Source organism: Penaeus vannamei, chromosome 13, assembly GCF_042767895.1.
Source record: "Penaeus vannamei isolate JL-2024 chromosome 13, ASM4276789v1, whole genome shotgun sequence".
In the NCBI taxonomy this organism is placed as follows: domain Eukaryota; kingdom Metazoa; phylum Arthropoda; class Malacostraca; order Decapoda; family Penaeidae; genus Penaeus; species Penaeus vannamei.
This window is the reverse complement of record NC_091561.1, coordinates 43,627,307-43,644,264: the sequence shown is the minus strand read 5'-3', so window position 1 is coordinate 43,644,264 and position 16,958 is coordinate 43,627,307. Positions and strand designations below refer to the sequence as shown.

General features: G+C 35.3%; 10 non-coding genes across 10 annotated transcripts; 2 read left to right on the top strand and 8 right to left on the bottom strand.

Annotated features, from left to right (window-relative positions):
* Nucleotides 1-1,253: 1,253 nt before the first annotated feature.
* On the top strand, nt 1,254-1,325 carry TRNAD-GUC (transfer RNA aspartic acid (anticodon GUC)). The gene has a single exon. It is a non-coding gene; the product is annotated as a tRNA-Asp (tRNA).
* A 593-nt stretch (nt 1,326-1,918) lies between these two features.
* TRNAD-GUC (transfer RNA aspartic acid (anticodon GUC)) lies at nt 1,919-1,990 on the bottom strand. The gene has a single exon. It is a non-coding gene; the product is annotated as a tRNA-Asp (tRNA).
* Nucleotides 1,991-3,561: 1,571 nt separating this feature from the next.
* TRNAD-GUC (transfer RNA aspartic acid (anticodon GUC)) lies at nt 3,562-3,633 on the bottom strand. The gene has a single exon. It is a non-coding gene; the product is annotated as a tRNA-Asp (tRNA).
* Nucleotides 3,634-6,576: 2,943 nt separating this feature from the next.
* On the top strand, nt 6,577-6,648 carry TRNAD-GUC (transfer RNA aspartic acid (anticodon GUC)). The gene has a single exon. It is a non-coding gene; the product is annotated as a tRNA-Asp (tRNA).
* A 599-nt stretch (nt 6,649-7,247) lies between these two features.
* Nucleotides 7,248-7,319, bottom strand: TRNAD-GUC (transfer RNA aspartic acid (anticodon GUC)). Its single transcript has one exon. It is a non-coding gene; the product is annotated as a tRNA-Asp (tRNA).
* Nucleotides 7,320-8,883: 1,564 nt separating this feature from the next.
* Nucleotides 8,884-8,955, bottom strand: TRNAD-GUC (transfer RNA aspartic acid (anticodon GUC)). Its single transcript has one exon. It is a non-coding gene; the product is annotated as a tRNA-Asp (tRNA).
* Nucleotides 8,956-10,787: 1,832 nt separating this feature from the next.
* Nucleotides 10,788-10,859, bottom strand: TRNAD-GUC (transfer RNA aspartic acid (anticodon GUC)). Its single transcript has one exon. It is a non-coding gene; the product is annotated as a tRNA-Asp (tRNA).
* A 1,729-nt stretch (nt 10,860-12,588) lies between these two features.
* On the bottom strand, nt 12,589-12,660 carry TRNAD-GUC (transfer RNA aspartic acid (anticodon GUC)). The gene has a single exon. It is a non-coding gene; the product is annotated as a tRNA-Asp (tRNA).
* Nucleotides 12,661-14,073: 1,413 nt separating this feature from the next.
* Nucleotides 14,074-14,145, bottom strand: TRNAD-GUC (transfer RNA aspartic acid (anticodon GUC)). The gene has a single exon. It is a non-coding gene; the product is annotated as a tRNA-Asp (tRNA).
* Nucleotides 14,146-16,043: 1,898 nt separating this feature from the next.
* On the bottom strand, nt 16,044-16,115 carry TRNAD-GUC (transfer RNA aspartic acid (anticodon GUC)). Its single transcript has one exon. It is a non-coding gene; the product is annotated as a tRNA-Asp (tRNA).
* Between the last annotated feature and the right edge of the window lie 843 nt (nt 16,116-16,958).

Here is a 16,958-nt window from a genome sequence, read left to right as displayed (position 1 = left end):
CATGCAGCTGATAACAGAAGGCATAAAGGAAGGGAGAACCTCTGCCTTAGCCAGTTGACATCAGAATACCACGAGATATTATCACACTTTCTTGGAGGATCTCGAGAGAGTCTGAAGGAATTCTTTACATAATTTGCGTGATTTACTTTGTCCATATATACATACATATACATAATGTATATACATATATATATATATATATATATATATATACATATATATATATATATATATATATATATATATATATATATATATATATATATATATATATATATATGTGTGTGTGTACTATTACATATGACAATTCATCTACCTATGTATATGTGCTTATATGAATGGAAAAATATCCTTTCTGTACTCAGCAAAACACCAAGAAACTGAATACAAGTAAACCATAAGCATAATGTAGCCTGAAAGTGAACTGAAACTACTTACCGATTCCTCGGTAGTATAGTGGTTAGTATCAACATGCATACGTGATGATGACAATGTCAGAAATGAGAGGAAGCTCAAGGTTTACATCACGAATACCTTTATCAAGAAAAAGAAAGAAAGAAAGAAAGAAAGAAAGAAAAACGAAGATAGGGGGAAGGTGGGAAAGCATTTCTTTATTAACAGGCAGCGAGTGAACAAGAAGTCTCATGCAGATGATAACAGTAGGCATAAAGGAAGGGATAACCTGTGACTCAGCCAGTTGACATAGGAATACCACGAGATATTATCGCGCTTTCTAGGAGGATCTCGAGAGTCCGAAGGAATTTTTTTACATAATGAAGTAGGCCTTTCACTCTGTATATTAGGTCATGATGGATGGAACAGTTCACGTGAACTGTGAACCAGGAAGTATATTATATATATATATTTATACAGACATATAGCTGTATAAGCAGGTAGATGGCATGACAAATATAACATACATATATATAGATATATAGGCATACACGGATACAAACACTGACGTATATATCATATACATGCATATGCAATGTTTACATACATACATATATGTGTGTGTGTGCGCGCACGCTCACATGCGTTATTTACTAGGCGTCTATAGACACAAACATATCTATATATAAATATATATATTCATATATATATCATCTATATGTCCATATATACATGGAAAAATATCTGATGTATTCTGCAAAACACCAAGAAACGGAATACGTTGTTTTCAGCAAGCGGAAGCAGGATGTCAAGGCATAAGTATAGTGTTTCCTGAAAGTGAACTACAAGTACTTACCGATTCCTCGGTAGTATAGTGGTTAGTATCCCCGCCTGTCACGCGGGAGACCGGGGTTCGATTCCCCGCCGGGGAGGCATTTTGCTTCTGCACTGCGGTAGCAAATGCAAGGCAGATGCACCGCCAAAGGCAAAGGCTGATCAAACGCTACCTCATTGATTGGAATTAAATAAGCTTTGTAGCGTATATAACTAATGTGCATGTATATCGGAAAGGAAAAAGTAAACGCCAAAGGGTAATAGAGGAGGTAAATGTAAAAAGATAATGGATAAATGACCACAAGAACCACATTAATTTCACATGTACAAAAAACTGAAGCCGTATCTAAGGGTCTCCATAATGAAAACCATACTGACCTGGAGTTTCCTATGATTTCGGACATTGTCACCATTACGTTTGCAAACCAAGAGACATGCAAGCATCATTTTTTTTTTTTTTATATACATGCGAAATTAATGTGGTTCATGCGGTCATTTTCCCATTATCTTGCCCATTAACCTTTACCTCTTTCGTTTCCTATTTACATGTACATTAGTGATCTAGACTACGAAACTAATTTAACTGAACGCCCTGTGTCACCTAGCCAATGCTGAGCTAGCGTTTGGTCAGCCTTTGCCTTTGGCGGTGCATCTGCCTTGCATTTGCCACCGCAGTGCAGAAGCAAAAGGCCTCCCCGGCGGGGAATCGAACCCCGGTCTCCCGCGTGACAGGCGGGGATACTAACCACTATACTACCGAGGAATCGGTAAGTACTTTCAGTTCAATTTCAGGGAAGACTATGCTTGTGGTTTGATTGACATCCTGCTTCCGCTTACTGAAGGCGTATTCCGTTCCTCGGTGTTTTGCTTAAAACAGTGGTGATATTTTTCCATGTATATATGGACATATCGATAGGTAGATGAACTTTATATAATAGTACATATATGTATATATATATACATATATATGTATATACATTATGCATATGTTTATATATGTATGTACATATGTGTATGTATATATATATATATATATATATATATATATATATATATATATATATATATATATATATATATATATATTTGTGTGTGTCGGCCAGTGCGTGCATGCTTGATTTACTATATATATATTATTGCATCTGTCATTCCAGCTACTTAACTATCTATCTACACACATACGCATATATATAATGTGGATATATAATGTATATACATATATATGTATATATAAATTTACACATATATGTGTCTGTTCGTGTGTATATAAATATCCATATATATATATATATATATATATATATATATATATATATATATATATATATATATATATATGTGTGTGTGTGTGTGTGTGTGTGTGTGTGTGTGTGTGTGTGTGTGTGTGTCATATATGTATAAATTTTCATTGCTTTCAAAGACTTTTCCATCATACTCAGAAATCAGTTAATTTGTTGCTGTTCACTGATATGTGTGATGGCAAGTGTCACCCAGGTCCTGTTCATAGCCTTCATCTCATAGGCTTCTTCCAGTTATAGGAACTGACTCATCTATTCAATATAATCAAATGCTTACATGGTGTCTGGGTTGCCTTTTCACTCCAGCCCCCACATGTGACCTTACTAGCTTGATAGCAGTTGGAGGAGCATGTTTAAAGAATAACAGTCCCGACGGTAGCAAAGTAGTTCCTGGTTCAATGTTCAGACCTGTTCCACATATGAAAAATAGTGTCTATGGTCTGTTATACATTGATAGAGTGAAAGGCCTACTTCATTATGTAAAGAATTCCTTCAGACTCTCTCGAGATCCTCCAAGAAAGTGTGATAATATCTCGTGGTATTCTGATGTCAACTGGCTGAGGCAGAGGTTCTCCCTTCCTTTATGCCAATTGTTATCTGCTGCAGGAGACTCCCTGTTCACCCGCTACGGATGCCTGAAGAAGTGCTTACCCACCTCCCTCGCTGCATGGGACGCCCAAGTCTACTTCATTTTTTACTTTCTAAGGGTCTTCATGATGAAAACCTTACGGCCCTTGAGTTTCCTATGATTTCGGACATTGTCACCACGTATGCAAACCAAGAGACATACAAGCATCAGTTTTTTTTATACATGCGAAATTAATGTGGTTCATGCGATCATTTACCCATTATCTTGCCCATTAACCTTTACCTCTTTCGTTTCCTATTTACATGTACATTAGTGATCTAGACTACGAAACTAATTTAACTGAACGCCCTGTGCCCCTTAGCGCGTGCTGAGCTAGCGTTTGGTCAGCCTTTGCCTTTGGCGGTGCATCTGCCTTGCATTTGCCACCGCAGTGCAGAAGCAAAAGGCCTCCCCGGCGGGGAATCGAACCCCGGTCTCCCGCGTGACAGGCGGGGATACTAACCACTATACTACCGAGGAATCGGTAAGTACTTTCAGTTCAATTTCAGGTGACACTATGCTTGTGGTTTGATTGATATCCTGCTTCCGCTTGCTGAAGACGCATTCTGTTTCTCGGTGTTTTGCTTAAAACAGCGGTGATATTTTTCCATGTATATATGGACATAGATAGGTAGCTGAGCTTTCATATGTAATAGTACATATGTATATATACATATATATGTATATACATTATACATGTTTATATGTATGTATAATATGGACAGAAAGGAAATCACGCATATATATACATATATACATACATATATATATATGTATATATATATATATATATATATATATATATATATATATATATATATATATATATATTTATGTGTGTGTGTCGGCTAGTGCGTGCATGCGTGATTTACTCTATATATTATTGCATCTGTCATTTCAGCTACTTATCTATCTCCCCACACACACACACACACACACACACACACACACACACACATATATATATATATATGATGTGAATGTATAATGTATATACATATATATGTGTATATAAATATACACATATATATGTGTGTCTGTGTTCGTGTGTGTATAAATCCATATATATATATATATATATATGTGTGTGGGTGTATCATATATGTATAGCTTATATATATACATATACATATTTATATATATACAGTGACGGTGAGTGCTGTGAATATTGTGTTTATTATAAAGGAATATTAACAATTCAGCTTATGTGTATCAGCTAATTCTACTTAGAGACTCTCACCAAATATACCCTATCCCCATCTCTTCCCTTTTTTAAATTTTCCTTATTCTCACCTTTCCCCTTCTCATTGCTGTCGATGACGTTCCCATCATAGTCAGATCAGGTAATTTGTTGCTGTTCACTGATATTTGTGATGGTAAGTTTCGCCCAGGTCCTGTCCATAGCCTTCCTCTCACAGTCTTCTCTCAGTTATAGGAGTTGACTTATCTACTCAATATAATCAAATGCTTATATGGGGTCTGTGCTGCCTTTACACTCCAACCGCCACATGTGACCTTGCTAGCTTGGTGTCGGTCGCAGGAGGAGCCTGTTTATATCATAATATAAGACGGTCCCGATGGTAGCAAAGTTGTTTCTGGTTCACTGTTCACACTAACTGTTCCACTCATGGATGATAGCGTCTATGGTCTGTTATACATTTATAAAGAGTAAAAAGCCTACTCCATTATGTAAAGAATTCCTTCAGAATCTCGAGATCCTTCAAGAAAGTGTGATAATATCTCGTGGTATTCCTATGTCAACTGGCTGAGGCACATGGTCTCCCTTTCATTATGCCTACTGTTATCTGCTGCAGGAGACTCCCTTTTCACCCGCAACCGATGCCTAAAGAAGTGCTTAACCATCTCCCTCGCTGCATGGGACGCCCAAGTCTATATATATATATATATATATATATATATATATATATATATATATATATATATATATATATATACACATAGATATGTATATATATGCGTAATTTTCTTTCTGCTCATATATACATACATACATAAACATATGTATAATGCATATACATATATATGTATATATACATATATGTACCATTATATATAGTTCATCTACGCATGTATATGTACATATATACATGGACAAATATCACTGCTCTTTTAAGCAAGATATATATAATAGAAACATGCATATATATGTATATAGATATATACATATTAATGTGTATATTTATATATCATATATATGTATATACATTATATATACACATCTACTATATATAATATATAGGAAGACAGGTAGGTAGCTGGAATGACAGATGCAATTATATATATAATATATATATAGATCACGCATGCACGCACGGGCGGACACACGCATATACATATATGCATATATATATATATATATATATATATATATATATATATATATATATATATATATATATATTTGCATGTACTATTACATATGACAGTTCATCTACCTATCTATATGTGCATATATAAATGGAAAAATATCCTTTCTGTACTCAGCAAAACACCAAGAAACTGAATACAAGTAAATCATAAGCATAATGTAGCCTGAAAGTGAACTGAAACTACTTGCCGATTCCTCAGTAGTATAGTGATTAGTATCAACATGCATACGTGATGATAACAATGTCCGAAATGAGAGGAAGCTCAAGGTTTACATCACGGATACCTTTATCAAGAAAAAGAAAGAAAGAAAGAAAGAAAGAAAGAAAGAAAAACGAAGATAGGGGGAAGATGGGAAAGCATTTCTTTATTAATAGGCAGCGAGTGAACAGGAAGTCTCATCCAGCTGATAACAGTAGGCATAAAGGAAGGGATAACCTGTGACTCAGCCAGTTGACATAGGAATACCACGAGATATTATCGCGCTTTCTAGGAGGATCTCGAGAGTCCGAAGGATTTTTTTTACATAATGAAGTAGGCCTTTCACTCTGTATATTAGGTCATGATGGATGGAACAGTTCACGTGAACTGTGAACCAGGAAGTATATTATATATATATATATATATATATATATATATATATATATTTATACAGACATATAGCTGGATAAGCAGGTAGATGGCATGACTTATATAACATATACATATATATAGATATATAGGCATACACGGATACAAACACTGACGTATATATCATATACATGCATATGCAATGTTTACATGCATACATATATGTGTGTGTGCGCGCACGCTCACATGCGTTATTTACTAGGTGTCTATAGACACACACATACCTATATATAAATATATATATTCATATATATATCATCTATATGTCCATATATACATGGAAAAATATCTGGTGTATTCTGCAAAACACCAAGAAACGGAATACGTTGTTTTCAGCAAGCGGAAGCAGGATGTCAAGGCATAAGTATAGTGTTTCCTGAAAGTGAACTCAAAGTACTCACCGATTCCTCGGTAGTATAGTGGTTAGTATCCCCGCCTGTCACGCGGGAGACCGGGGTTCGATTCCCCGCCGGGGAGGCCTTTTGCTTCTGCACTGCGGTAGCAAATGCAAGGCAGATGCATCGCCAAAGGCAAAGGCTGACCAAACGCTACCTCATTGATTGGAATTAAATAAGCTTTGTAGCGTATATAACTAATGTGCATGTATATCGGAAAGGAAAAAGTAAACATCAAAGGTTAATAGACGAGGTAAATGTAAAAAGATAATGGGTTAATGACCACAAGAACCACATTAATTTCACATGTACAAAAAAACTGAAGCCGTATCTAAGGGTCTTCATAATGAAAACCTTACTACCCTTGAGTTTCCTATGATTTCGGACATTGTCACCATCACGTATGCAAACCAAGAGACATATAAGCATCATTTATCTTTTTATTTATTTTTATACATGCGAAATTAATGTGGGTCATGCGATCATTTACCCATTATCTTGCCCATTAACCTTTACCTCTTTCGTTTCCTATTCACATGTACATTAGTGATCTAGACTATGAAACTAATTTAACTGAACGCCCTGTGCCCATTAGCGCGTGCTGAGCTAGTGTTTGGTCAGCCTTTGCCTTTGGCGGTGCATCTGCCTTGCATTTGCCACCGCAGTGCAGAAGCAAAAGGCCTCCCCGGCGGGGAATCGAACCCCGGTCTCCCGCGTGACAGGCGGGGATACTAACCACTATACTACCGAGGAATCGGTAAGTACTTTAAGTTCACTTTCAGGGAAGACTATGCTTGTGGTTTGATTGACATCCAGCTTCCGCTTGCTGAAGGCGTATTCCGTTTCTCGGTGTTTTGCTTAAAACAGCGGTGATATGTTTCCATGTATATATGGACATATACATAGGTAGATGAACTATATACAATAGTACATATATGTATATACATATATGTGTATATACATTATACATATATTTATAAATGTATGTACATACGGATAGAAAGGAAATTACGTATACATATATACATATCTATGTATACATATATTTGTGTGTGTGTCGGCCAGTGCGTGCATGCGTGATTTACTATATATATATATATTATTGCATCTGTCATTCCAGCTACTTATCTATCTATCTACACACACACACATACGCATATATATAATGTGAATATATAATGTATATACATATATATGTATATATAAATATACACATATATGTGTCTGTTCGTGTGTATATAAATATCCATATATATATATATATATATATATATATATATATATATATATATATATATATATATATATATATATATATATTCATATATGTGTGTGTCACATGTGTATAAATTTTCATTGCTTTCAAAGTCGTTTCCATCATACTCAGATATCAGTTAATTTGTTGCTGTTCACTGATATGCGTGATGGCAAGTTTCACCCAAGTCCTGTTCATAGCCTTTATCTCATAGGCTTCTTTCAGTTAGAGGGGCTGACTCATCTATTCAATATAATCAAATGCTTACACTGTGTCTGTGCTGCCTTTACACTCCAGCCTCCACATATAAACTTACCAGCTTGGTGGCGGTCGCAGGAGGAGCCTGTTTAAATTATAATATAAGACAGTCCCAGTGGTAGCAAAGCAGTTCCTGGTTCACTTTTCAGGCCTATTCCAAAGATGAATAATAGTGTCTATGGTCTGTTATACATCTTTAGAGTGAAAGGGCAACTTCATTATGTAAAGAATTCCATTGGACTTTCTGGATATTATTACTAGAAAGTGTCAGTTATAGTATCTCGTGGTATTTTTATGTAAACTGGCTGAGGCAGAGGTTCTCCCTACTTTTTTTCCTACTGTTATCAGCTGCACGAGACTTCCTTTTCATCCGCTACCGATGTTTGAAGAAGTGCTAACCTACCTCCCTCGCTGCATAGGACGTCCCTATCTACTCCAGTTATTTTTCTTGTTAAGGTTTTTTCATGATGAGCACCTAATTGCCCTTGAATTTTCCATGATTTCGGACATTGTCACCATCAAGTATGAAAACCAAGAGACATACAAGCATCTTTTATTTTTTTTTATTTTTTTTTATACGTGTGAAATTAATGTGATTCATGCGATCATTTACCCATTATCTTGCCCATTAACCTTTACCTCTTTCGTTTCCTATTTACATGTACATTAGTGATCTAGACTACGAAACTAATTTAACTGAACGCCCTGTGCCCCTTAGCGCGTGCTGAGCTAGTGTTTGGTCAGCCTTTTCCTTTGGCGGTGCATCTGCCTTGCATTTGCCACCGCAGTGCAGAAGCAAAAGGCCTCCCCGGCGGGGAATCGAACCCCGGTCTCCCGCGTGACAGGCGGGGATACTAACCACTATACTACCGAGGAATCGGTAAGTACTTTCAGTTCACTTTCAGTTGACACTATGCTTATGGTTTGATTGACATCCTGCTTCCGCTTACTGAAGACATATTCCGTTCCTCGGTGTTTTGCTTAAAACAGCGGTGATATTTTTCCATGTATATATGGACATATAGATAGGTAGCTGAGCTATCATATGTAATATTACATGTATATATATATATATATATATATATATATATATATATATATATATATATATATATATATATGTATATGTATATACATTATACATGTTTATATGTGTGTATAATATGGACAGAAAGGAAATCACGCATATATATATACATATACACATACATATATGTATATATGTATATATATATATATGTGTGTGTGTGTGTGTGTGTGTGTGTGTGTGTGTGTGTGTGTGTGTGTGTGTGTGTGTGTGTGTGTGTGTGTGTGTGTCGGCCAGTGCGTGCATGCGTGATTTACTCTATATATTATTGCATCTGTCATTTCAGCTACTTATCTATCTCCACACACACACACACACACACACACACACACACATACATACACGCACACACACACACACACACATATATATATATATATGTATATATATCATGTGAATGTATAATGTATATACATATATGTGTATATAAATATACACATATATATGTGTGTCTGTGTTCGTGTGTATATAAATCCATATATATATGTATGTGTGTATCATACATGTATAGCTTATATATATATATACATATACACATTTATATATATACAGTGACGGTGAGTGCTGTGAATATTGTGTTTATTATAAAGGAATATTAACAATTCTGCTTATGTGTATCAGCTAATTCTACTTAGAGACTCACCAAATATACCCTATCCCCATCTCTTCCCTTTTCTCATTTTCCTTATTCTCACCTTTTCCCTTCTCATTGCTGTGGATGACGTTCCCATCATAGTCAGATCAGTTAATTTGTTGCTGTTCACTGATATTTGTGATGGTAAGTTTCACCCAGGTCCTGTCCATAGCCTTCCTCTCAGTCTTCTCTCAGTTATAGGAGTTGACTTATCTATTCAATATAATCAAATGCTTATATGGTGTCTGTGTTGCCTTTACACTACAGCCTCCAGAGGTGACCTTACTCGCTTGGTGGCGGTCGCAGGAGGAGCCTGTTTGAAGAATAGCAGACAGTTCCGGAGGTAGAAAAGTAGTTGCTGGTTCACTGTTCACACTATCTGTTCCACTCATGAATGACAATGTCTATGGTCTATTATACATTTATAGAGTGAAAGGCCTACTTCATTATGTAAAGTATTCCTTCGTACTCTCTCGAGATCCTCCAAGAAAGTGTGATAATATCTCGTGGTATTCTTATGTTAACTGGCTGAGACAGAGGTTCTCCCTTCCTTTATGGCTACTGTTATCAGCTGCAGAAGACTCCCTGTTCACCCGCTACCGAGGCCTAAAGCAGTGCTTGCCCACCTCGCTCGCTGCATGGGACGCCCAAGTCTACTTCAGTTTTTTTCTTTCTAAGGGTCTTCACGATGAAAACCTTACTGCCCTCGAGTTTCCTATGATTTCGGACATTATCACCATCACGTATGCAAACCAAGATATATAGGGTGCAAATCTATTGGACTCTTGACCTCATTTACTCATTATCCGTTTACATTTTTCTTGCCTTTTAACCTTTGATGTTAGATCTTTCGTTTCCTATTTACATTTACCTTATTTATATACCCTGCAAAGCTTATTTAAAAGCCCTGAGCTCGCGCTTGGTCAGCCTTTGCTTTTGGCGGTGCATCTGCCTTGCATTTGCTACCGCAGTGCAGAAGCAAAAGGCCTCCCCGGCGGGGAATCGAACCCCGGTCTCCCGCGTGACAGGCGGGGATACTAACCACTATACTACCGAGGAATCGGTAAGTACTTTCAGTTCACTTTCAGGTGACACTATGCTTGTGGTTTGATTGACATCCTGCTTCCGCTTGCTGAAGACGTATTCCGTTTCTCGGTGTTTTGCTTAAAAAAGCGGTGATATTTTTCCATGTATATATGAACATTTACATAGGTAGATGAACTATATATAATATATGTATGTACATATATTTACATATATATATGTATATACGTTATACATATGTTTATATATGTATATACATATGGACAGAAAGGAAATTACGTATATACACACACACACACACACACACACTCACACACACACACATATATATGTATATATATATGAACTATATATAATAGTATATGCATGTATATATATTTACATATATATGTATATACATTATATGTATGTTTATATATGTATGTACATATGGACAGAAAGGAAATTACGTGCACACACAGACACACACACACACACACACACACACACACATATATATATATATATGTGTGTGTGTGTGTGTGTGTGTGTGTGTGTGTGTGTGTGTGTGTGTGTGTGTGTGTCGGCCAGTGAGTGCATGCGTGATTTACTATGTATATATTATTGCATCTGTCATTCCAGCTACTTATCTATCTACACACACACACACACACATACGCATATATATAATGTGAATATATCATCTATATACATATATATGTATATATAAATATACACATATATGCGGCTGTTCGTGTGTATATAAATATCCATATATATATGAATGTGTGTATCATATATATATAAATTTTCATTGCTTTCAAAGACGTTTCCATCATACTCAGAAATCAGTTTATTTGTTGCTGTTCACTGATATGTGTGATGGCAAGTTTCAGCCAGGTCCTGTTCATAGCCTTCATCTCATAGGTTTCCCTCAGTTATAGGAACTGCCTCATCTAGTCAATAGAATCAAATGGTTACATGGTGTCTGTGCTGCCTTTACACTCCAGCCTCCACATGTGACCTTACTAGCTTGGTGGCGGTCGCAGGAGGAGCCTGTTTAAATTATAATATAAGACAGTCCCGATGGTAGCAGAGTTGTTTCTGGTTCACTGTTCACACTAACTGTTCCACTCGTGGATGATAGTGTCTATGGTCTATTATACATTTATAGAGAGTGAAAAACCTACTCCACTATGTAAGGAATTCCTTCGGACTCTCTCGAGATCCTCCAAGAAAGTGTGATAATATATCGCGGTATTCTGATGTCAAATGAGACGGAGGTTCTCTCTTCCTTTATGCCTACTGCTATCAACTGCAGAACTACTGATCACCCGCTACCGGGGCCTGAAGAAGGGCTTACCCACCTCCCTCGCTGGATGGGACGCCCCTTTCTACTTCATTTTTTACTTTCTAAGGGTCTTCATAATGAAAACCTTACTGCCCTTGAGTTTCCTATGATTTCGGACATTGTCACCATCACGTATGCAAATCAAGAGACATACAAGCATCATTTATTTATTTTTATTTATTTTTATACATGCGAAATTAATGTGGTTCATGCGATTATTTACTCATTATCTTGCCCATTAACTTTTACCTCTTTCGTTTCCTATTTACATGTACATTAGTGATCTAGACTACGAAACTAATTTAACTGAACGTCCTGTGCCCCTCAGCGCGTGCTGAGCTAGCGTTTGGTCAGCCTTTGCCTTTGGCGGTGCATCTGCCTTGCATTTGCCACCGCAGTGCAGAAGCAAAAGGCCTCCCCGGCGGGGAATCGAACCCCGGTCTCCCGCGTGACAGGCGGGGATACTAACCACTATACTACCGAGGAATCGGTAAGTACTTTCAGTTCACTTTCAGGGAGGACTATGCTTGTGGTTTGATTGACATCCTGCTTCCGCTTGCTGAAAACGTATTCCGTTCCTCGGTGTTTTGGTTAAAACAGCGGTGATATTTTCCATGTATATATGGACATAAAGATAGGTAGATGAACTATATATAATAGTACATATATGTATATATACATATATATGTATATACATTATACATATGTTTATAAATGCATGTACATACGGATAGAAAGGAAATTACGTATACATATATACATATCTATGTATATATATATTTGTGTGTGTGTCGGCCAGTGCGTGTATGCGTTATGTACTATATATATATTATTGCATCTGTCATTCCAGCTACTCATCTGTCTACACACACATACGCATATATATAATGCATATATATGTATATATAAATATACATATATATGTCTGTTCGTGTGTATATAAATATCCATATATATATATATATATATATATATATATATATATATATATATATATATATATATATATATATATGTGTGTGTGTGTATGTGTGTGTGTGTGTGTGTGTGTGATATATGTATAACTTTTCATTGCTTTCAAAGACGTTCCCATCATTCTCAGAAATTAGTTAATTTGTTTCTGTTCACTGATATATGTGATGGCAAGTTTCACTCAGGTCCTGTTCGTAGCCTTCATCTCATAGGCTTCTTCCAGTTATAGGAGCTGCTTCATCTATTCAATATAATCAAATGCTAACTCCGTGTCTGGATTGCCTTTGCACTACAGCCTCAGGCATGAATAATAGTGTCTATTATACATTTATAGAGTGAAAGGCCTACTCCATATAAAGAATTTCATCGGACTCTCCCGATATTCTTACTAGAAAGTGTCTGTGATAATGTATTTTTTTGTCAACTGGCTGAGGCAGAGGTTCTTCCTTTATGCCTACTGTTATCAGCCGCTACCGATGCCTGAAGAAGTGCTTACCCACCTCCCTCACTGTATGGGACGCCCCTATCTACTTTTTTTTTCTTTTTTTTTTTAAAGGTTTTTCATGATGAGCACCTGAGTGTCCTTGAGTTTCCTATGATTTCGGACTTTATCACCATCACGTATGCAAACCAAGAGACATTGGGTGGCAAACCTAACGGACTTTTGACCTCCAACTGCTTCAGTTTTTTTTTTTTTTTACATGTGAAATTAATGTGGTTCTTACAGTCATTAACCCATTATCTTTTTACATTTACCTCGTCTATTAACCTTTGATGTTTACTTTTTCCTTTCCGATATACATACACATTAGTTATATACGCTACAAAGCTTATTTAATTCCAATCAATGAGCTAGCGTTTGGTCAGCCTTTGCCTTTGGCGGTGCATCTGCCTTGCATTTGCCACCGCAGTGCAGAAGCAAAAGGCCTCCCCGGCGGGGAATCGAACCCCGGTCTCCCGCGTGACAGGCGGGGATACTAACCACTATACTACCGAGGAATCGGTAAGTGATACCAGGTCACTTTCAGGTAACACTATACTTGTGGTTTACTTGACATCCTGCTTCCGCTTGCTGAAAACAATGTACTCCATTTCTTAGTGTTTTGCAGAATACAGCGGTGATATTTTTCCATGCATGAATGGATATAGTCAATGAAATGACAGATGTAATGATATATATTTATGTATATATTAGCTATATGTAAATTATATATACATATGTGTTTATATATAGACAAAAAGTAAATCACGCATATATATATGTATATATATGTATGTATATATATATATATATATATATACATATATATATATATATATATATATATATATATATATATATATATATATATATATATATATATATATATATTATGTGTGTGTCTGCACTTGCGTATGTGATTTACTATATATATATATATATATATATATATATATATATATATATATATATATATATATATATATATATATATATATATATATATAATATTCGAGTATATATAATGATATCTGTCATTCCACGTGCGTATATGATTTAATATATATATATATATATATATATATATATATATATATATATATATATATATGTATATCATATGTATGTGTCTACACGTGCGTATGTGATTTACTATATATATATATATATATATATATATATATATATATATATATATATATATATATATGTATATTCGAGTATGTATAATGATATCTGTCATTCCATCAACCTACCTATTTCTCTATCTACCTATATATATGCATATATGTACATATATATGCATGTTATATAATATACTTATATTTACATATATCCATATATACATAAACATACATATATAAATATATGTATATATATACATATGTATTTATATATATAATGTATATATATATATATATATATATATATATATATATATATATATATATATATATATTACATATGTATATAATATATGTATGTCACACACACACACACATATATATATTATATATGTATCAATATTTATGTGTTCTACCGAGGATTTAGTGACGCAGAGTGTTACGAAAATTGTGTTTATTATGAAGGAATCTCTACAATTTATTGCATTTCCATCAGTTATGTTCTACGTAGCGACTCGCACTAAATGATTCTTATTCCCATTTTTTTACCTTCACTTTTATTTTTATTCCCATATGTTCCTTTCTCGTTGCAATTAATATTTCCATCATACTCAGAAATCAGGGAATGTATTGCTGTTCACTGATACGTGTGATAGCAAGTTTCGCCCAGGTCTTGTTCACACCTTATAGCCTTCTTCCATTTATAGGAGCTGACTCATCTGATCAATATAACTCAGTGTTTAAAATGGTGTTTGGACTGCCTTTACACACCAGCCTCCAGATGTGACCTTATTAGCTTGGTGTCGACCTGAGGAGCGGTTTAAAGAAAAACTTTAAACTGGTAGCAAAGCAGTTCCTGGTTCACTGTTCATGTGAATTGTTCCACTCATCATGACCAAAAGTGTCTATGGCCTCATATACAGAGTGAAAGGCCTACTTTATTACGTAAAGAATAACTTCGGACTCTCTCTCTGTGATAATATGTCGTGGTATTCGTATGTCAACTGGCTAAGGCAGAGGTTCTCCCTTTATGCCTATTGTTATCAGCTGTACATGGGAAAGTAATGTGGATCATGCGGTCATTTACCCATTACCTTTTTACATGTACCTTGCACATTAACCTTTACCTCTTTCGTTTCCTATTTACATGTGCATCAGTGATATACACTACGAAACTAATTTAAGTGAACACCCTGTGTCCCCAAGTGCACGCTGAGCTAGCGTTTGGTCAGCCTTTGCCTTTGGCGGTGCATCTGCCTTGCATTTGCCACCGCAGTGCAGAAGCAAAAGGCCTCCCCGGCGGGGAATCGAACCCCGGTCTCCCGCGTGACAGGCGGGGATACTAACCACTATACTACCGAGGAATCGGTAAGTACTTTCAGTTCACTTTCAGGTAACACTATACTTATGGTTTCCTTGACATCCTGTTTCCACTTGCTGAAAAGACCGAATTCCATTTCTTGGTGTTTTGCAGAATACAGCGGGGATATTTTTTCCATTTATATATGTATATATAGGTATATGAACTGACAGATGTAATTATATATATACTTATATTTACTTTATATATATATATATATATATATATATATATATATATATATATATATATATACATATATATATACATATATATGCATCATTACGTCTGTCATTCCATCTGCCTACATATGTCTATATATCTATATACATAGAATATATATATGATATATATATATGATTTATAAGCGTGCATTATATATATAATTTATAAATATATATGATATATATATGTATATACATAGATGTATATATAATAAACATACAATATATATGAATATGTCTATGTATCATATGTATTTATATATACATATGATATATATGCATATGATTTATATATATATATATATATATATATATATATATATATATATGTGTGTGTGTGTGTGTGTGTGTGTGTGTGTGTGTGTGTGTGTGTGTGTGTGTGTATGTACTGCCAAGGATTTAGTGATCATGATTGCTGAGAATATTGTACTTATCATAAAGAAATATCAACAATTCGATGTATTTCTATAAATTCTACGAAGACGCATAAAATGAGCCTTCTCAACATCTCTTTCTAATTTTCCTTATTCCCATTTCTTTTCTCTTTGCAGTTAATGTTTCCATCATACACAAAAATCAGTTTATTTGTTGCTGTTCACTGATATATGTGATGGCACGTTTCA